At 43.4% G+C, this 23,077-nt stretch overlaps 1 protein-coding gene across 4 annotated transcripts in view; it reads right to left on the bottom strand.

The window, feature by feature from the left end:
- The window catches only part of LOC132581593 (protoheme IX farnesyltransferase, mitochondrial), a 232,807-nt gene that overhangs the window by 66,166 nt on the left and 143,564 nt on the right, over positions 1-23,077 (bottom strand). The gene's annotated exons all lie outside the window — the stretch shown is intronic.

The following is a 23,077-nucleotide window of genomic DNA, read 5'->3' as shown; positions in this document are numbered from 1 at the left end:
AAATAAAGATAAAAGTTCACATCAGTAGATCTTAAGAATCTAGCCACATATATAACTTCTCCCAGTGTTTTTTAGCTTCTTCTTTAGATTTCCCAGCAAGCAGCTGGGATAGATAGTCTATCTCTGCCATCTCCAAAATTTTCACTATCAACTTCGATCTGATAGGAATTTCTTGGCATTTCCATTTCTGTGCAAGTAAAATCCTAGCTGCTGTAATAATATGTGTCATTAGATGTCTTGTCTCTTTCGTATAGTCACTAGGATATATATTCAATAAAAATACTTCTGGCTTAAATTGAATCTGTGTCTTCAGGATTTTCTGTAATAGTTAATGTACCATCTTCCAATAGTCTTTCACCACTTCACCAGTCCACCACATATGACAGAACGACCCAACATGTTTATACATTTCCAACACTTGTTGGACATATTCGAATACATTTTACAGAGTTTCTGGGGAGTTACATACCATCTATAAAACATCTTATACAGGTTTTCCTTAAAGGTTATTGACTTAGTTAATTTAATATTCGATTTCCACAGCGTCTCCCACTCATCTAACATAATATAATATTACGACCTACGTTCACGGCCCATACAATCTTTTACAATCTCGTCTTGCATCTTCATCTGTAATAAGAGTGAGTATAATTTTGAGATCAATTTCTCCTGATAGCCAATTTTTTTTTTATCAAATGGGTGTTGTTCCATATTGAAACCTATTGTTTTGTCTTTGGCGTATCTAGACTCTATTTGGGTTCTCAACCACCAACTCATTGTAATGTCCATATTCTCTAGTTCTTTGGACTTCAGATGGTTATCTTGTTTCAAAAGTTCTTCATATTTATAGTTTTGATTTGATTTTAAGAGATTTGGCAGTGTAAACGCTTCAGCTGGTGAGACCCATCTTGGAATTTTTTGGTAACAAAGACCATGTATGATACAAGGATTTCCGAAACCAATGATTTTTAAAGTACGAATGTCCTAATCTTTGATACCATATGTATGCATGCCAGCCCAAGGTAAGCTCGTGTCCCTCTAACGTTAACTGTCTCCTGTCATTCAATAGTGCCCAGTCTCTCACCCAGGAGAGCACCAAGGCCCTATAGTAAAGTTGTCAATCTGGAAGACCGAGGCCTTCTCTTGATTTAGCATCTTGTAGTGTTTTTAGTTTAATTTTTGGGTTTTTTTTCTCCAGATATACACCGAAATCATTTTATTCAATTCTTGAAAGAACACATTAGTCAAAAGGACCGGAATGGTTTGAAATAGGAATAAAAGTCTTGGTAAAATATTCATTTTTATCACCGCTATTCTTCCCATTACTGATATGGTCAGGTCCTGCATTTTTGCAAGTCTTTTTTAATCTCTTTAAGCAATTTATCATAGTTGTCTGTCTTTAAGTTACTGCATTTATTTGAAATACAGATGCCCAGAAATTTCACCTTCTTCTCATAGGAGAATCTTGATTTTTTGTTGAAAAAGTTGGATTTGTTCTGTTGTCATATTCTTGGTCAGAAATTTCATTTTACCGTAATTTATTTTCAATCCTGCCCAGAAGCCAAATTAGTTAATCTAATTTGTCAAATGCTTAATCGAGTCCAACGGCTGTTCTAGTACAAAGACCAAATCATCTGCAAAGGCTCTCAATTTATATTGTTCACTCTTGATCACTGCTCCCTGGATATTTGGATCTTCTCTTATTTGATTATTCAATACTTCTAAACTTAAAATAAAGAGCAGCGGTGATAGCGGACAGCCTTGTCTTGTACCCTTCTGTATAGGAATTGATTATGATAATTCACCATTCACCATCACCTCTACACTTTGGGAAGTGTATATCGACTGGAACATTCTCAAGAAATTATGACCACAGTCCATACCCTTCAATTGCTGTAGCATGAATTGCCAACGTACATTGTCAAAGGCCTTCTCTGCATCCAAACAGATTAGAGCCAATTGTTTCTTTGGATGGTTTTCATAATATGACACCACTAGTTTGCAACGGGGCCATTCAGCACGCTCCTCCTGAACCTGCAGCTATGATTTCCCCTGAGAGCTCTTTCCTGAAGGCATCTGTTTTGGGAGGCCACTACTCACCCCCACAGCCAATGTTTACCAAACTTGGAGGACAGGTAGAGGGGCATCCTAGGAAGGTCCTTTGTGAGTTTGATGCCTTTAATTTGTTGGGGGTCAATTCAACAAACTCCTGAACTGTGATTTCCGCAGAGAGCACTTTCCTAGGGGCAGTTGGTTGTTTTTTTTGGGGGGGGGGTATAACTCAGCCCCTCAAATCCAAATCCTCACCAAATTTGGAGGGCAGGTAGAGGAGACTTGCTGTGAATTTGGTATCTCTAGACCACAGATGGGCTGTTCTACCACATCACAATTCTCAAGAAATGAACCAGTTTGGTAAATGGGAAGGTTCATGGTTCATGAGACCCCACAAACTGATGAACCTCCATTTTCCTTGTTCATGCCTATTCATGACAAGTGGCACAGTCATGCTGAAGGGTGGAGCCTGCAGGCACCTTTGGAATTTTGGCACAGCATTGTGGATCAAGCCACAAAATGACTGCACCAGGAGATGTACATGGCTACCAAACAGCGACTGCAGCTTACTTTCAGTCACACAGTAAAGATCCTGCCATATGGTGGCAGCCAGGGCTTTTTTATAGGAAAAGCCCAGTAGGAACTCATTTGCATATTAGGCCACACCTCTGATGTCACCATTGTTTCACATAGGGCTTTTTTGTAGAAAAGGCCCAGCTGGAACTCATTTGCATATTAGGCCACATCCCATGATGCCAAGCCAGCCGGAACTGCATTCCTGTGTGTTCCTGTTCAGAAAAAGCCCTGGTGGCGGCTGCTACCAAAGCAATGTTTTTGAAAAACCCCTCTACAGTCAATCAAATCTCTAGTGGCCTATCAGAAGCCTAGCTGGGCAAAAGCCCCACCTGGCTGTGCATGCAGAAAGATGTCAGTAGGTACCATGTTGGGGGCCATTACTATAGGAATTCTCTTTGCAATTAGATTTAAAACAACAAAACCCTAGCTATTTCAGTGACTATGTATTTTGCTGAATTTCCTATAAATAAAAACCATGTAACACTTTTTATTATGACCAACTGAAAACAACACAATACACTGTCTGAGCTTTTGATTCTCCAGAATTGATTTAGATATTTACGATAAAGGAGAGAAATAAAAATTATGTCTTTTAATACCATGCTCTTAAGAAATCTTCCCCCCCTTCCCTTTTTAAACATCCAGCATGATGAGAATTCAAAAGGTCAGAGAGTGCGTTGTGTTGTTTTGCTTTCCATTTCATAAAAAAGTATTACATGATTTTTGTTTTTAGATTTTGTTATGGACCAACAGGGCTACCTACTTCTTTTGAATTACTATGATATCCTATGGTACTCTAGCCTTAGCAAAGCATGTGCATGAAATGTTCCACCAGTACCATGTGCATCTTTATGTTAGTAAACTTTCACAACTGGTTTTCTTTTTTCCACACAGATAAAATGTCTAATCACAACAGGAGATTTGCATGTCTGTAATTTTAGCCTGTGCCACAATAGATGGGAATCCAGAAATCTACTTCCACATGGCTAGTTCTAAAAAAAAGGAAGTTGTCTGCCATTATTTCTTCTAAAAAACTGAATGGACATAACTGGTGCATCCCCAAAGGCCTGTTCATATTGGAGCTTATAATCATGATTACAGGATACAATCGTTGCGTTCCTTCAAATGAACTAAGCCCTACCCTCTACTGTGCAGCTGACATAGAAAGCTAAGGCAACTCCATTAGAAGTGCATATTGCACTCAGCAGTGGTCTGCAGAAGCAGATGGAGGGCTATTTACACAAATGCACCATGACTCCTGGCTTATACATGAGCATCTGTGATGTTTCCTAATGTGATGTGATGCACAATGCACTCAAATTTATCAACTGTCCTAAATGCAATTAAGGAAAAGGAAAGGTCCCCTGTGCAAGCACCAGTCGTTTCTGACTCTGACACAACATTTTCACGGCAGACTTTTCATAGGGTGGTTTGCCATTGCCTTCCCCAGTCATCTACATTCCCCCCCCCCCCACAAGCTGGGTACTCATTTTACCAACCTCAGAAGGAGGGAAGGCTGAGTCAACCTCAAGCTAGCTCCTTGAAAACCCAGCTTCCACCAGGGATTGAACTCAGTTCGTGAGCAGAGCTTAGGACTGCAGTACTGCAGCTTTAACACTCTGTTGTCAGAGGACTCTTCTAATGCAATTAAAGTCCCTGATAAATAATTCCATGGCAAAGACCACCCAGCTGAACTGCAAAGCAGCGAGGCATGAAGGGTCAAATGTTTCTGCAGAATTTCCATTTGACAAACAGGACTGTTTACAAAGGAATGTCTCTACCAAGATGCTGCAGAGTTGTTTTTAGGCAACAATCTGAAATGGAGCTGAATAGCCAGCACCTTCTGCAATCTTCATTTAAAGAGAAATAACTTGAAATGCTCCACACATTTGATAAATAAAAATCATGTGCAGAATCAATTTGTGAACATAAAAGCTCTTTGAATATGAATCATACGGCCTACAACTGTCTACTAATACATAGCCACTGACATTCCTATTCCCTTTCAGAAAGCAAAATATGAAGTATTATATCATTCTATTAGTCTACCTTTGATGTGGCTTTTTTCTCGGTAAAGTGCCTTGAGGAGTTTTCCTTCAATGTCTATAATGTGGGTATCTGAAGAAGGGGAGGGTAGAAGCTATCTATTGCTTAAAGAGTAAAGTCATTATTTTTATAAATAATCGGACATGTCAAAATATGAAGTTGCTTTATTAAAATTTCTTGTTTACACCATACTAGCAATGCCAGGTTCCTTCTCTTCAAAAGTAAACTTGGAATTAAGGGGAAATAACACACATAATTGCTTTCATACAATTATATTAAAAGTCTCGTAACACTGGAGTAAATTACATTTGAAAAATTAACACTGCTATTTTCTTTCTCTTGAATTATATTGTTTTCAGAAGATGAAACCTCCACAACACACTGAGTGTTTGAAATATTCCACCATAAACTAGTTATCCAATAACACCTAATTAGAAGGCCTAAGTGAACTGAGCCAGCTGTACATCAGAGCTCAAGAGTCTTTAACTATACAACAGGATGAAGTTTAGGGGTTCTGTCTGCTCTCTCCATGCTGCTAAGATGACCGAAGATAACTTTCCTTTCACACTTCTCTCTACTGCACCATGCAATTATTTAATACACTGATAGTTTTTGAGGTAATGCAGTGAAAAAGGTGGCACTGCACAGAAGGGAATAAAGCATCTAGCACAGAAAACAACTATTGGCCGCCCCATCAAAGTTTGAACCATAGAATCATAGAATTGGAAGGGACCTCCAGGGTCATCTAATCCAACCCCCTGCACAATGCAGGAAATGCACAAATGCCTGTCCCCACAGACTGCCACCGATACCTGCTCCATACCCAGAAGATGGGAAAAAAGAAAACAGCCTCCAGGATTCCTGGAAACTGGTCAGGAGAAAAATTGCTGCCTGACTACAAAGTGCTGAGCAGCATTTCCCTGGGCATGTAAGAAGGGGCCACAAGAACTGAGCACTGATACAACCCTTCCTGCCCTCCTTCTCATGATCTGCCTACATTCATGGAACCAGCATAGACGGCCATCTAGCTTCTGCTTAAAAACCTCCAAGGAAGGAAAGCCCAACACCTCCCAGAAAAGCCTTTTCTACTAAGGAACAACTTGGTCAGGAAGGTCTTCCTTATGTTTAGTTGAAAACTCTTCCTATTTAATTTCAACCCGCTGGTGTTGGTCTGACCTTCTTGGGAAACAGAAAGCAACTCCCCACCCACCATTGGGGGGTGGTGGGGGGTGGGCTCCCTCTGGGAATACTACCCCCCCAGGGAAAGTGCATGCGCAATACATAGCCTCTCCTCTCCCGGTGTAGTGAACGCCGCGTGGTCACTGTCTGGCTATGCCTGGCAGATGGTCACTGCAATGGCCTCTCCTGCATTACTGCATCCGTAGCATCCATATGGTGCCCCTTCAATTACCTCTCAGTCGTTTCATCTCCAGGCCAAAAATACCCAGTTCCTTCAGCCTTTCCTTGTAGGACTTGGTCTCCAGACTCATCACCATTTTGTTGCCCTCCTTTGGACACGTTCCAGCTTGTCTATATCCTTCTTAAATCGTGGTGCCCAAGACTGACCATAATACTCTAGGTGAGGTCTAACCAGAGCAGAGTAAAGTGACAGAATCACTTCACATGAATTGGACACTATACTTCTGTTGACACAGCCCAAAATTGCATTTGACTTTTTAGCTACTGCATCACACTTGCTGACTCATCTTCATTGCATGGTTGCTTAGATACTTTTTGTACATACTACTGCCAAGAAAAGTCTCCCCCATCCTACAATGATGCATTGGATTTCTCCTACCTAAATGCAGAGTTTAACATTTATCCTCAGTAAAATCCATTTTATTTGTTTTAGCCCAGTTTTCTAGCCTCTCAAGATCATCCTGTATCCTCACTCTGTCTTCTACTGTATTGGCTACCCCTCCCAATTTAGTATCATCTGCAAATTTAAGAAGTATTCCCTCGATTCCTTCATCCAAATGATTTATAATAACGTTGAACAAAACAGTTCCCAGGACAGATCCTTGGTTTTAAAACAATTTTATTTAGTAACATATGGTAACAATATCTATTTCTTGCATCGTTAATAACTTCTTTTTATCTATCCCATATATTACTTTCTAACCACCCCTCCCCTGTTACTTGACCCCCGCCGGTATTATTTACTTAAAATACTAAAATTTAAAGGTACTCTTAACTAATAAAAACAAAGATTAATATTCTTCTTCCTTCTAAGACTTAATCATTATCAAAAATTGTCCAATGTCCTTTTATTTTCCACTCTTTTTCTACAGTTCCCAGGACAGATCCTTGAGGCACTCCACTTGTCACTCCTCTCCAAGAGGATGAGGAACCATTCACAAGCACTCTTTGGGTGTGATCTGTCAGCCAGTTACAGATCCACTTCACAGTAACAGGACCCAAACCACAATTTACCAACTTGTCAGCAAGGATAGAATGTGGAACCTTACCAAAAATCAAGATAAACTATGTCTACAGCATTCCCCTGATCCAGCAAGGTAGTCACTTTCTCAAAAAAGAGATAAAGTTAATCTGGCATGAATTGTTCTTGAGAAACCCATGCTGGCTCTTAGTAATCACAGCCATCCTTTCTAAATGTTCCAAGATTGACTGTTTGGTGATTTATTCTAAAACGTTTCCAGGTATAGACGTCAAGCTGACAGGTTGGTAGTTATCCAGATCCTTCTTTTTCCCCTTCTTGAAGATGGAGACATTTGCCCTCCTCCAATCTTCCAGCACCTCACCTGTTCTCCAAGAATTCTCAAAAATAATGGACAGAAGCTCAGAAATAACATCCCCAAACTCTTTTTGTACCCTTAGATGCAGTTCATCTGGCCCTGAAGATTTAGTTTCATTCAAGGAAACAAGGTATTTATGTACTACCTCTATGCTGATTCTAGGCTCCAACTCCCTTCCCTCATCAGGTGTTCTGTTTTTGCCATGTTGAGCACTTTTTCCCTCACAAGAGAAGTCTGAGGAAAAGTAGAAATTGAGCAGTTTTGCTCTCTCTTCATCACCTGTTACAATTTCATTTTCATGTCCCTGCAAGGGGCCTACCATGTCCTTGCTCATTTTCTTACAGCTTGACGTCCATACCTGGAAAAGTATTAGAACAAAAAAAACCAGTGCTCATAAAGAGAAAATACCATCCTTTCCTTGGTTATAAGGCCCTCCTTCCATTTCCTAAATGACTCTTTTTATTTCTCAAGTCATTTGAAAGCTTTTTATGGAGCCACCTTTGCTTCTTTAGGCCCCCTCTCCCATTTTTCTTCCTATAGGAATAGTTTGTGATTGTGCCTTCAATTTTTCACTTTTAATAAATTCCACCCCTCTTCAATTCCTTTCTCCTTATGTATTTCTGCCCATGGGATTCTACCCAGAATAATTTTAAATGTGTCAAAATTTGCTTTCTTGAAATCAGACTACATACAGCTTTCCCTTCCCCAAGACTTTAAATTCCGAAATTACATGGTCACTAGTACCAGGGTGCTCACGAGTTTCACCTTGTCAGTTCTTTCCTGTTGGTGAGAATCAAGTCCAAAATAGCAGATCCCCTTGTTTACATCTGTGCTTTTTGGAAAATGAAGTTGTCAGCAAGATAAGGCAGGAATTTTTTTTTAACCATTGAACAATGAGTGACAGAAAGAATATAAACATAGAAGCACAAAAACCTGAAAGGAGACTTTCAGTATTTGGGCTCTGGTAGCAGTTACTTCTATATTCCTGGCTCCTGTCTAAATACTGTCCAGGGGCAAACTGTACCCCAGCCACTGGTTCACCCCCAGTCTTGACAGACTCTACCCCAGCTGCCACAATAGCACCTGAGTTATTTCTCTTGGATCACATCAGCTTTTGGGTTGGTGGGACCGTGGTCAGGTTCAGTATTTTTGGAGACACTAGAAGGAGGGAGGAAGTAGATGGACAGGTCAGAGGCTTGGTGGGCGCCTTGTCGGCTACAGAGTGAGGGGGACAGAGGACAGCTGGGGCATTCTGCTAAGGCTGGCAAGATGCTGGGGAGCTATGCTGGAAGGGGCAGGGCTCAAAATAGCCCATGGAATGAAAGGAGGCAATGAAGGATGACAGGCGCGGGCCTCAGGAGGACAGGAGAGCAATGGGGAAGGCTCTACAGGATCTTAGCATAGAGGAGGATGGGAAGACAAGGTCAGCAGGAATGGCTGGACCACCCACCCTGCCCGACGATGAGGGTATAGGTGGGGGGTGGGAGAAGGCCTGCTCACAGCAATCACTCCCTACCATTTAAGGGGCTGTTACCATTGACTCAGTGTCTTTTCTCTTGGACTACCCATAGTAGGGATAAACACAAACTGGAAAAATGTGGTTTGGTTCATGGGTGAACCACAAAACCAAACTGGAAGACTTGTTCACAAACCAAACTGATTCTTAGTTTGAGGCCCTGCAAACCTCATTAAAACAGACTATAGACCCTTTAAACAGGGTTTGCAGAAAGTCCTCCAAAAAAGCTGAGTGGCTGTTTTGTGTAAGGATTGCCTTTCCTTCCAATCAGCTGTTTTTGCAGCTTTTGCTGGGAAAAGAAAACAGGTGGTTAAAGGGACTCAGGGTCCCTTTAAATCCCTGGTTTTTGCTCCATTTTTACACCACCATGAACGGCACAAAATGCTCTAAAATTTGTGACAAATTTTGCTTTGTGGTTCAATTTGAGTCCATCCTTACTCCACAGCTGTAGTTAATTGGGGTGGGAAAGTGGATACAGTTCACACCTGAAGCCATAAATGGTAAAATGTAGATATGTCCTGGTGTTTAGTAAGGCCATCAATTGTTATTAACAATGATAAGGAATATAAACATGGTACACTGGGGGAAAATTAACCCTGGGAACTTTGAAGAACCCACAAAACACAAATATACATTTTGTAATAAAATATTTAATCCTGTTAGCAAATCACTCAGTATATTATCAATATGCTAGAGGTAAGAAAAAATATTTTATCCATAGAAAATATTTTGTATTTAGTTATCAGAGGTGTTACAGGAAAGGATAAAGCAGAAAAATTTTGATCCCCTCCTCCTGGTAATCACTTCTGGCCCTCAGAAAGTTGACTCTCAGGGAAGCAGAATCCTTGTGGAATAACAGTCACAAGGGTTGAAGGCAGTAGAAAGACAGAGTGCTGCCACACTCCTCCCTGTTCCACAAGTGCAATTCTGCTGAAGGATAAGGTTCCATCCATTGGTTCCATTCCCTCTCCTCACTGTATCCTCTCAAGTAGTTTTGCACACAGAGAAAGTGTGCAGTAGCAGATGACCATCAAATATCATACAAATCTACTCTAAAACAGCATTTGAAAGAGAAAAAGGGGAGTGGGAGTATTTATAATATCTAGAGCAGGGGTGTCGAACATGCAGTTCGGGGGCCGATTCAGGCCCCCAGAGGGCTCCTATCAGGCCCCTGAGCAACTGGCTGTCATCTGCTTCCTTCTCCCTCTCTCTCGCTTCCTTCTGCATCACAGCTTGCTTTGCAAGGCTTGCTCAATTGCACAGGAGCTACAGAGCAAAACTTCTATTTTCTCCAATGACTGAGGCTCCTTCCTTGGGGAGGAAGGGGGGAGGGAGAGCTTGCTTTGCCAGGCTCTCTCAATCACGCAGCAGAGCTACTGAGCCAAGCCTCTCTTTCTTCTATTGGCTGAGGCTCCCCTCCATCCCCTGGGGAAGGAAGGAAAGAGCCAGAGCTTCCTTTGTCCAGTTTTCTGGATCCCATGGGAGAAATACAAAGAAAGCATCTTTAAGGCCAATGAGTGCTAACGTTTTAAGCATGTTTTAAGTTTTTTTAAATATAGATATTTGTGTGTGTCTGTGTCATTTTTAAAATTTATCTCTCTGCTATCTAATCTTAGATACACACATGGCCCGGCCCAACCCGACATGGCTCGGCCCAACCAGGTCTCATTTATGTCAGATCTGGCCCTCATAACAAATGAGTTCGACACCTCTGATCTAGACTATTTTAAACAAGAGTCTTGACCCCCTTTACATGGGTTAAAAAAAGGAACAAAAATTAGCATTTGGAGGAATGGAATTCCACTCTGAGGGTTTGCCCAAGCAAGGGGCTGATTGCCCAATTGTTTCTCTGGAAGTAAACAATAAAAGGCAGATGAGAAGGCAGCCATGAAAGATTCATTAGGTATAAAGTGAGTTTTAGTCACTAGTTTTGCTATAAATGGTTTTCCCAGCTCAGCAGCCTGTGCAAAATTAGTAGAGTATCACAGAAAATTTTCTTACTGAGTAGGTGTCCTCAGATTTACTGCACCAAGGGGCTAAACTAAAAGGATGATAACAGACTAGACTGGGATTAAATACAATGTGAGTAAAATGTAAAACAAAAAACAGCAGTAATGCTTTGAAGACACACAGAACTTTGTACGTACATCTAACTTTTTTGGAATGATTCCCAGAACTTAACACATCAGCCTTTTAAACACCATTTACCCATCTCTGTGCTGTTTTGACTAGAATTCAGTATAAGCAGGTATTTTCCACAGCAAATATTTAATACATGGACAACAAACCTAAGTCTTAGTATATGTATTAATCGACTAAAAATAATAGGTTTGATCAGGATTCCCACCTCTGAGCACTCGAGAACCCTGTACTTCATGGACTGGGGTGGGTGGGGAGTACACAGCAATCAAGTGCCCTGTATAAAATGCAGACTGGCCTCAGAATGGCTCAGAAAAAAAAATTAATTGGGTAATGAGAAGGGGGGAGGGGCTTAAATTCATGAATGGTATTTAGGATGCACCTCAATTTCATTTGAGTTTTGGCTTCCCCTAGATTTTGGCTCATTATGTGCTCAACAGCTGTTCTTATTAGATTATTTCTCATTATATTTTTAAAATAAAATTAACTGAACTTAGAAATCTGTAATTTTCACCATCTTCCTGAACAAATTGGAACAAGTTTTCCAAAATACTCTATTTACAATGAGAGTGAGTTTACCCCCAAGGCTTGGTTTACTATTTTGTTTCAATTTCCATGTAATTTCATCCATCACTTTCCCCCCAGTCCTCCAAGATGATGGATAAAACACAGAAATAAACAGGACCAACTGTTCACAGATGCCTAAGGGAAAACGTAATTTTGTTATAAATAGTTCTTGGCACAAATCCTGGAAATGCTATCTGAAAATTGTTTGTTGAATAGTTCATGAATAACTGCTTTAGTTTAAAGTTTGCAAATAAGTTACAGTGTGCACCCTCAATTGGAATTCAATACTTTAAGAAAATAAACATACATACAAATAAAAATCAAGGTTGTTTTAAGTTTCTGTTCAAACAGGAGCCCCAGGGGATGCTGACATTTTATTTGTATGTATATATCAGGCAGAAAGAGCACACGGAATATGACATATGTTTAAAAATTCTTTTCTTAAAATCTCACCAGCAAAAATATTTTATGATTTATCTTAAATGGGGGGGGGGGGGGAATAACTGGCAATGTTTCACTCAAATTGAAAGAATGTGTAGTTTTTAGTAGTATCCTCCAAAGGTATAAAAACAGCAGGCAAAATCCAATTACCTAATTATTTTTTGAAAACAAAATTGCACTTACCTGTAAGTATAGTTCATTGAGTTATCTTCCATGGCTGCACACATAGGGACTGTGCATAAACAGGCCTGTCACTGGGTAGGTCTTTACAGCTAAAAGCCTCTAGGAGGCATTGCACACCAGAGCCAGAAGCTTCTTCCCACCTAGGGACCATGTGCTCCTGTGCAGCAGCACCCCCTTACCCTCAGTACCTCTAGCATGACTGAAGCAAGGAGTATGCAGCAGGGCAGGAAGGAGGTTATGTGCACCTGCACAAAAGATACTCAATGAACAACAGTTACACGTAAGTGTAATTTGTTTCATCATCGATCTTCTGTACAGTTCCACATGGGGATTCTAGCACGTTACTTACCAGGTAGCTGGGCATGCAATCCTCACTTGAAAAGCTAATGAAGAACTGCCTTGCTCACTTAGCTTCAAGTCTCACCTGAAGATTCAAACTAGTGATGTAGAAACATGTCTGCAAACAACCAGGTGGTGGGGATAAGGAAGGCACTGCCCCATGAAAATTGTCCTGTAACTCAACACTTCACAAAGTGGAACACAATGGCCACAGTTCCTATTTGGAGGCCAAATAAGTTATGTGTCTTCTGACCAAGGTAGGAGTCTTCCATGGCAAGAGCACCTCTCTGAATTTACATACAGTCAAGCAAACTGAGTAAGGTTGCCAAGTCAGCTGTCACGTGCCTTGATTTTGGGGTTGTTGATAGTAAAAATTGGATTACCTTGAATCCGCAGTGGCTAACTGTCAAGGTTATGCTTGATATGATTGCATTGGTTTTGAAAGCACTCTTTGAAGTCCCTCTTTCTTGGAGGGACAAAGATAAGTTTGCATCTCGGTTTATCTACGCATCTCAAACCAGTGATGGTCATCTCTGCAACAAGACCTCAGACACTGTCGAAATTTTCTTGGACTACTCTAAACATCTATACTCTTCAAGGAAACCCTCATCAGCCTTGATTTCTGAATTTCTGTCTCCACACCCTCAAATAGAGAAACTATCTGATGAGCACCGGGTGTTCTCAGAAATTTTGGACACCATAAAGAATCTTAAGACTAATAAATCCCCAAGTACAAATGGCTACTCTTCAGAGTTCTGTAAAAAAATATGCCCATCTCCTAGTCCAACCCTTGACTGATGCTTGTAATGATGTTCTCCAAACAGGCTCTTCCCTATACATGGAATGATGCTTCCATTATTGTGCTGCCTAAACCTTGCAAAGATCTCACACATCCAGCTTCCTTCCATCCCATCTCATTGTTGAACCTAGATTACAAAATCTTTACAGCAACAACTGCAAAACGCCTCAACTCTTTCATAACCAGCTACATCCATCCAGACCAGGCTGATTTCAGGTAGGTAGATTACCGACAATATACATCAGTCAGTCAGTCAAAAAATTATTGTATATAGCCATTGGCCGTTACAAAACAAAACAGAACCAGAACAACAAAGTTTCAAATAAACACCTTAAAAGTTCCCCAGAAAGGCCAACCTCAAGAAGTTACAGTATTTGAAATTACTCTTGCGCTTATCTTCTTAGCTGCAAGGGCAAACAAAGAGACTCTATAGGACTCATTGTCAGATAACAGAAATATAATCTTTTCAGTTTCTGAATGTGCTTTTAAGCAGTTTAGTCTGAAAGTGGAGAGCTGTGAAGGATGTTCTGATGTTAAATCTGGAGATATTAACCAGATATAGGGATCTCAGATGATCAGATTTGATTAGTCTGAACCAGGGGGCTACTTTAGATTTTAGGATTATAGAATGATCTAGCAACACATCTGAAAAATATATCCAATTCCTAAATTGAGAATTGTCATTTGGGGCCCCTAGGAGATCATCGGGGATAGGCAAGTCCAGATATGAACAGCTTGAGGACATCTATTCTGCAGAACAAACCAGACGTACTTAAAATATTTGATGAGATTAATACCCTCCTTAAACCCATACTAACAACAGGCATACAAATAAAATTTGGCATGCCCAGAATGACCATTGGTACTTACTGTGAGGGGTCATTCTCCTCTGAGTACAGGAGGACATCTTGGGTGCTTTCCACCATCTTGTCAGGGAGGCAGGAAATAGAATAATTCTTCTTCCTCTTCCTTGACCCTGGAGCACCCAGATCTCCTCAGTTGGGATATTTTGAGAAGCAGTTTCTAAACTATCAACCTTACTCAGAAGAATGAAACAGTAATAACATTAATAACAGCCAGTTAATATGCTAAAGGCATAACAGAAAAGGAATTGTGAAGCAGCAAGAAAAAGTGAAATAGATATAGAAATGGCAGAACAGACCCTAATATGAGCGATGCGATGTGGCGGGCAAGATGTCCTCCTGTACTCAGAGGAGAATGACCCCTCACCGTAAGTACCAATGGTCGTTCTCCCTCTGAGTCAGAGGCCATCTTGGGTACTCCTATAGCAGTAGATTAATGACTGGGTGGGGCATTGCTCTCTTCTATTTTTTTTATTTATTTATATTTACATTTATATCCCGCCCTCCCCGCCTAGGCGGCTCAGGGCGGCTAACAACATTTCACATATTTAACAAAGATAAAACTTTAAAATTTAACAATTAAAGAAATTAAACATAAAAACCAGTTAATTAAGTTAAAATAATTAAAATACATGATTCATTACATAGAATAAATCTGGCAGCAATGAACTTGTTTGGCGCTGGTTCTGCCAGTTTAGATGGTTCCATAGTCGTATAGTAGATGGCGGCTCCTTATTCTTAGCAACTCAGCAGATATCAGCATAGGCTTGTCTAAAAAGAGCGGTCTTGCAGGCCCCGCGGAACTGGTCAAGGTTCCGCAGGGCCCGCACTTCCTCCGGAAGCTGATTCCACAGTACAGGAGCCGCGGCTGAGAAGGCCCGAGTTCTGATGTTTTGAAGTTTGACCTCTCTCGGCCCAGGGATAGTCAATTTATTTTTGCCCATCGACCTCAGTGCCCTCTGGGGTTCATATGGGGAGAGACGGTCCCTTAGGTAGGCTGGTCCTCGGCCATATAGGGCTTTAAAGGTAATAACCAACACTTTGTACTGGACTCGGTAGGTAATTGGCAGCCAGTGCAGTTCGCGCAGTCCCGGCCGTATGTGCTCCCATTTTGAGAGCCCCAATAATAGCCTGGCCGACGCGTTCTGCACCAGCTGCAGCTTCCGAGTCCGGCACAGAGGTAGCCCCAAGTAGAGGGCATTACAGTAGTCCAGTCTTGAGGTGACCGTTGCATGGATCACTGTTGCGAGGTCGCGACGCTCCAGGAAGGGGGCCAGCTGCCTTGCCTGCTTCAGATGGAAGAATGCTGACTTGGCAGTGGCTGCTATCTGGACCTCCATTGACAATGAAGGCTCCAGTAAAATGCCCAAACTCTTTACCTGGCGCGCGGGTTTCAATAGCGCGCCGTCGAAGGTTGGGAGAGCTATTTCCCCTCCTAGAGCGCCGCGATCCACGCAAAGGACCTCTGTCTTCGCTGGATTCAATTTCAGCCCACTCAACCTGAGCCACGTCGCTACAGCCTGTAAAGCCCGATCTAGATTCCCTGGGGCGGAGCCGGGCCGGCCGTCCATTAGCAGATAGAGCTGGGTGTCATCAGCATATTGATGGCAACCCAGCCCAAACCTCCGGACAATCTGGGCAAGGGGGCGCATATAAATGTTAAATAACATTGGGGAGAGAACTGCCCCCTGAGGCACCCCATTCTAGTAATACATGTAACACTTTTCTGCCAAATGCTGCTTCTGCTTAACTATAAGTGTTTAATTTGTAATGTCGAACAAATGTTGAAATGGAAGACCATGTCGCAGCCCTGCACACTTCATCCACTGAGGCATATTTGTTAAAGGCCGCATTAGTTGCCACGCTTCTGGCTGAATGTGCTGTAATCCCTTTGGGTACTTCTAATTTCATTGCTCTATAAGCTTCCGTGATGCATTGCTTAATAGCATAACTGACGGCAGAGGTTGACATCTTCTGGCCCAACCTTGGTTGCGTAATGTTGATAAACATGGCATCCGTCTTCTGAATTGGTTCTGTCCTGACTAAGTATGCCTTCAGGCAGCGTCTAACATCTAAATTGTGCCACATTCATTCCCTAGGATGTTTAGGATCTGGACAGAATGATGGCAAATGTAGTTCCTGTGATTTGTGAAATTTAGATACAACCTTGGGCTGAAAGGTAGCATCTGTACGAAGAACCACTTTGTCTTTGTGAAAAATACAGAGTTCTTTCTTTACAGACAAAGCATTAATCTCCGAAACCCTTCTTGCTGATGTGATTGCTATCAAGAAAATGGTCTTCAAACGTAGCCATCTTAGTGAAATGTCCTGTAAAGGCTCGAAGGGTGATTTTGTGAGTGCGGACAAGACAGTGTGTAAACGCCACGTTGGGAACCTGTGTGTTTGTGGAGGACACTTGAGTGTGGCCCCCCGTAAGAATCTTTGTACGTGTGCGTGTCTGGAAACATCTTTGCCCTGTATCAGTCCCAATACAGAGGATAATGCTGTTACTTGCCTACGTAAAGTGGCTGGTTTCAGACCAGATTGTAGCCCATCTTGCAAGAATTCCAAAATGTATTGAATTGAAGGGTTTAGTGGATCCCTTGTTTTCCTTCGGCACCACCTATGAAACACTTTCCAAGTAGCATTGTAAATCCTGGTGGTGGACTCCTTTCTGGCGGCCAATAATGTATTAGTAATCTCTGAAGAGTAACCTAACTTCAGGAATGTAGACCGTTCAATATCCACGCGGTCAATTGCAGCCATTCTGGGTGTGGATGCCAGATTGGACCCTGTGTCAACGTGTCTGGAAGGATCTCCAACCGCAGGGGTTGAGTGGTCGATAACTTTTGAATAGAAGAGAACCATGGGCGTCATGGCCACCACGGAGCTACCAGGATAACTTGTGCTTTCTGGTGTTGTACCTGACGAAGGAATCTTGATAGCACCGGAATCGGAGGGAAGGCATACAGAAGTCCCTGAGGCCAAATCCCTGTCAGAGCATCCACTGCCGCTGGATGAAAAAACCTGGTGTGAAATGTTGGTACTTGATAATTGATGTGAGAAGCAAATAGATCCATGACCAAACTGTTCAACTATCTGTTGGAACACTGACGTCTTCAATCTCCATTCTCCAGTTTGTATGGTCGTTCGACTGAGCCAATCTGCTTGGATGTTGGCAATGTCCTTGATGTGTTCTGCCCTGATAGACAGAAGGTGGTGTTCTGCCCAGTTGAATAGTGTCTTTGCTTCTCTGGATAGAGCTGAGGATCTTGATCCCCCCTGGTGGTTCAGGTAGGACTTTGCAGCGACGTTGTCTGTTTGCATTAGAACATGTTGTTTCCGCACTAGATCGCTGAAGAATAGTAGGGCTAGACGGATTGAACATATGAACATATGAAGCTGCCTTATACTGAATCAGACCCTTGGTCCATCAAAGTCAGTATTGTCTTCTCAGACTGGCAGCGGCTCTCCGGGGTCTCAAGCTGAGGTTTTTCACACCTATTTGCCTGGACCTTTTTTGGAGATGCCAGGGATTGAACCTGGGACCTTCTGCTTCCTGAGCAGATGCTCTACCACTGAGCCACTGTCCCTCCCTTGTAACTCTAAAACACTGATCAGGAGTTGAGCCTCTGACGTTGACCAGTGACCCTGTGTTTGGATGTTGTCGAGCGTCGCTCCCCATCCTGACAGACTGGCATCCGTGAACAGTTGTACTTCTCTGGGAAGGTAGTAAACTTTCCCTTGTCAAACATTGGAGTCCTTGGACCACCACATCAATGACTTCTTGACCTCTAGTGTGACCTTGATCTGTGGATTCTGTTTTTCCATGATCTGGTACTGATGGGGACAGAGCAAGCTTTGTAAAAGTCTCGTATGTAGTCTGCCCCATTGAACTGCGTCTATGTTTGAAATAAGTAGGCCCATCAATTTGGCTAATGTCAATAATGGAGTGTAAGCATTCCGAATGACCAGAATCACGAGCTGCTTGGTTTTTTGGATCTTGTTGCTCAGGAGAAAGAAAGAGTTCTTTCGTGTGTCTATGATCATCCCCAGATGTTCTAGCCATTGTATAGGCTCTAGGGAACTCTTGGCTAGGTTTATGAGGAAACCATGTTCCTGTAGACACCAGATGGTTATTTGGACATCTTATAGAGCTTTCTGATTGGACACTGACCTGATCAAAAGGTGGTCTAAATATGGATGAACATGAATCCCCTGTTGCCTGAGATGAGCCACCACATTCACCATCACTTTCGTGAAGACTCTGGGGGCTGTAGCTAGGCCAAAGGGAAGTGCTCTGAATTGGAAATATCTGTTTCCCATGCAGAATCAAAGGAACCACCAATGAGACAGTAGGATTGGAATGTGGAGATAAGCTTCCATAAGAGCCAATGATGTGAGGAACTCTCCTGGTTGTAGGGCCTCTGTGATTGATTTCAGGGTCTCCATGCGAAAGTGCCGAAGTCGAATGAATCTGTTGAGAAACTTTAGGTTGAGTATTGCTCTCCAATCCCCATTCTTCTTGGGGACTGTGAAGAATATTGAGTATACGCCTCAACCCACCTGATATGCTGGCACATATTCTATAGCATGGATTTCTAGGAGATGTGTGATGGCCTTGTTTGCTATTGATCTTTTTGCCAAATTTTTTCGGATCGGAGATACTAGGAAACGTTCCTGTGGGGTGTTTTTGAATTCTATTGCATAACCGCAAGAGACGATCTCTAATGTCCAGCAGTCTGTCTGGGAAGCCTCCCAGGCGTCTTGAAAATACTGAAGTCTTCCCCCTACCGGAATTGAAGTCCAGTCACACCTTGTTAAACTCTGATTCCCATTCCTGTTTGTCCCTACGATCTGAGTTCTGTTTGGGGAATCTAGGATTGTTGAATCCTTTTCTGAAGGGTTGTCTTGATTGATTCCAAGATGATCTCTTGTTATCTGAATAAGGTCTTGGTCTGGTCAAGGTGTGTGAGGAATGAAACGGCTGAAAAACCTCTTCTATCAGTTCTCCGAAGGTTCTTTGGCATGGCCTTCTTTTTGTCTTTAGTTTCCACTAAAATCTTGTGTAAGGCACTACCAAACAGTTTTTCTCCTTGAAATGGGTAAGATATCATGATTTGCTTGGATTGGTTGTCTGCAGGCCATGCTCTCAGCCAGATGCCTCTTCTGGCTACTGCCCCTGAGGCCAGACCTCTGGAACAAAAGGCGAGTGCGTCTAAGGAAGCGTCGGCCGTGAATTCCGCTGCTATGCGCAATACATAGCCTCTCCTTCCCGGTGTAGTGAACGCCGCGTGGTCACTGTCTGGCTATGCCTGGCAGATGGTCACTGCAATGGCCTCTCCTGAATTACTGCATCCGTGGCAACACCTTCTCGCTGGTCCCCCCCGTTTCTCACAGAGTTTGCCACGTCATGGTGCGACCGAATGTCCAGCGGTATAACCGGATGGGCAGGCTGGGCTCACCAACCTCGTCAGCCAAGAGAAGGAAAACTCTAACATCAAACCCGGGCAGATAGAGCTTGTTAATGTAACACCTACCACCTGGAGGACTTGCTGCCGGTATCCCGGCTTACTGGGCCATGGCAGATGACCCCAAGGTGAAAGGGTGGAGCCAGTACTGCGCACACTGTGCCTCACCTAAAAATTCCTCTGCGCAGGCCTGAAGGGCATATCCACATCCACAACCCACAACACACCAAGTCCTGCAGCGATGGGCAAGGGGCGAAACGGCAGGTGGAAGATGCCACTGGAAGCCGCAGTCCCGATCCTGCATGTAGGCGGTTCAGGGTATTGGTCGCCTGATGCTGACCCGGAGACGAAAGCATCTTTCGGCAGCACCCTGAATGACCAAGCAGCCTTATCTAGGGACAGCACTGCTTGCTCCACATGGAGAGGGGCCCAGAAAAGGTGGCCTAAACAAAGCTCGTCTCCCCCACCCCAGTTGGCTAGCCGCGGTCAACGGGCATCCTTACTTGCGGTCAAAAAATAACAACAAAGAAAAGGCATGCACCTGCCTCACAAAGTGTGCAAAGACTTAAGCTTGCGTGTTGGAACATCAGAACCATGCTTGACGCAGTAGACAGTGGTCCGACTAAAGGCTCACTCCAAGACAATGGAAAAACTCATCCGAGAGCTACTATTTGCTGATGATGCTGCACTCGTCTCCCACTCGGTATCAGCTCTGCAGCATATGACGTCCTGCTTTGCAGAGGCTGCCAAGCTATTCGGCCTAGAAGTTAGTCTGAAGAAGACAGAAGTTCTCCACCAGCCTGCACCCCAGGAAGATTATCACCCTTCCTGCATCACTGTGGGTGAATCAGTACTGAAGACAGTCCAGCAGTTCAGCTACCTGGGGTGCATCATCTCCTCAGATGCCAAGATTGACAAGGAGATTGACAACAGGCTGGCAAAGGCAAACCGTGCATTTGGCCGACTGCACAAAAGAGTGTGGAGCAACAAGCATCTGAAAAAAGGCACAAAGATCAATGTTTACAAAGCGGTTGTGATGACAACCCTCATCTACGGCTCCGAATCGTGGGTTTTATACCGTCATCACCTGCGACTCCTTGAGCGCTTTCATCAGCGCTGCCTTCGCACCATCCTCAACATCCACTGGAGTGACTTTGTGACCAACACTGAAGCCCTCAAGAGGGCGGAGGTTACAAGCATCGAAGCACTGCTGTTGAAGACGCAGCTGCGCTGGGCAAGGCATATTTCTAGGATGGAAAACCACCGCCTTCCCAAGATTGCTCTGTATGGCGAACTTTCCACCGGCCATCGAAATAGAGGGGCACCAAAGAAGAGGTACAAGGACTCCTTGAAGAAATCCCTTGGCACCTGTCGCATCAACCATCACCAGTGGTCTGACCTAGCCTCAGATCGCAAAGCATGGAGGCACACCATCCACCAGGCTGTCTCTTCCTTTGAGAACGCACGCATAGCTGGTCTTGAGGACAAAAGGAGATTGAGGAAGAATCGCACTGCTACAGCACCAATCCCAAATCAGACTTTTCCCTGCAGCTACTGTGGCCGGATCTGCCTGTCCCGCATTGGTCTTGTCAGCCACCAGCGAGCCTGCAGCAGACGTGGACTACTGCACCCTTCTTAAATCTTCGTTCGCGAAGTCAAGCCGAGAGAGAGAGGGTTCCCTCCATTAACTTCTTATTGTTTTCTGGTAACAGCTGAGAAAGACTCCTAGCCCAGACTATAGCTGCTCTGGATACAATGGAGAATGCTGTACATGCCTTTATTGCCATGGTTACCGCCTCGTGGGATCTTTTTAGAGCAAGATTGATCTTCTTGTCCCAATTGTCTCTGATGGAACCATGACCGTCTTCTGACAACAAGCCCGGGTTCTGAAGTGCTGTCACTGGCGCAGCCACCAATGGAACCTGTAACATCTCATTTGCAAAAACAGGCAAATCATATAACTTTTTTACAAAACCAGGAAACTGGCTATTAGAGTTAGGTTTTCTCCATTCAGCTTTGAGTTGCCTCTCAAAAAATTGTGGGAATGGAAAAACCTTAGAAGTTGTGTGTAGCCCTGGAAAAAAAAAACTCCCTATCCCCAGTAGTTTTGTTCCTGGGGTTGGTATCAGTACTGGTATTCCCCTCCTCAGGGGAAGGATCCTGCAGTGCTAGTGCTGCCATAACCCTGGTTAATAAATATTGAAAATCATCAGCTTTAAAGCAACGAACTGACTGTTCCGGGACACACACATCCTCCACATCCTCATCTGAAATAAAACTCTCTTGATTTTTAGATTGAGACTCCACATCCGAATGAGTCTCTTCTGAATCCTCTATAAATCTAGAATTATTAATCTCTTTTCTGGCTGCTTTAATTGGCCAAGTGTTCTGGGAGGCATGAGGAGGAAGAAGAAGGGGAGGGAGACCTGGACCCCACTGACCCCATGCCCATAGCCCCTGATTGACAAGCGTTGAACAGCTCTGCCCTAATCGTTTGCTGGAGCATGGACATAAATTCTTAAGAAAAGGGCCCTGTGGGGTGAAGTACATTACCACACCGTTGAAGTAGGGCTGGGTCAGACGTGGAGGCTTGATCCGACAGGGGCTGGTCTCCTGAAGTGGCTCCCGCCGGGAGGTTGGCAACTGTCCCATGGGGCGAAGCAAGGTGCTCATGGCGACCATCAGCAGAAAAGCGCACCAAAAAGTCTTTCCCAAGATGGCTGCCGTCCGTTGCAAGCTTCTGCTGGGGAGGAACATCGAGCCCATCCGTTGCCACTCCTGCACGCTTTAGCCCGCAGTGACTAGAGTCACCATGTTGGGAAACGTTGCCAGGAACCGCAGCAAGCTGAGAAGTCATGCTGGTCCCAGGGTCCCTTCCCACGGCGTTGGCGTGAGAGCCGAGCAAAGCCGCATCCTCCAGGAATTCATCCCCGAAGGCTTCCATCCACCGCTCCTTGCGGTGCTCCATAAAGAGGTGAGAAGAAAAAAAAAAGTCAGCTGCTTTTCAGCAGCAGCAGGAAGCGCTCCCTCCCTGCTTAAAGAGATATGACTGATGAAAATAGGTAAAGCTTAGACCAGATTTAAAGTTAAAGAGGAGTAAAGGTTGACAGATAAGACTTAGGAAAGGAAATAAAGAATAAAGACTAAGCTGCTTCCTGTTTTAATAGGAGCTCAGCTAACTAGTTGCTCTCCCTTCAGAGGCAGGAAAGAAACTGAGGAGATCTGGGTGCTCCAGGGTCAAGGAAGAGGAAGAAGAATTATTCTATTTCCTGCCTCCCTGACAAGATAGTGGAAAGCACCCAAGATGGCCTCCGACTCAAAGGGAGAAC

This window comes from Heteronotia binoei, chromosome 13, assembly GCF_032191835.1.
Source record: "Heteronotia binoei isolate CCM8104 ecotype False Entrance Well chromosome 13, APGP_CSIRO_Hbin_v1, whole genome shotgun sequence".
NCBI lineage: Eukaryota > Metazoa > Chordata > Lepidosauria > Squamata > Gekkonidae > Heteronotia > Heteronotia binoei.
The sequence above is the reverse complement of the archived record's forward strand: the minus strand, read 5'-3'. Positions and strand labels throughout refer to the sequence as shown.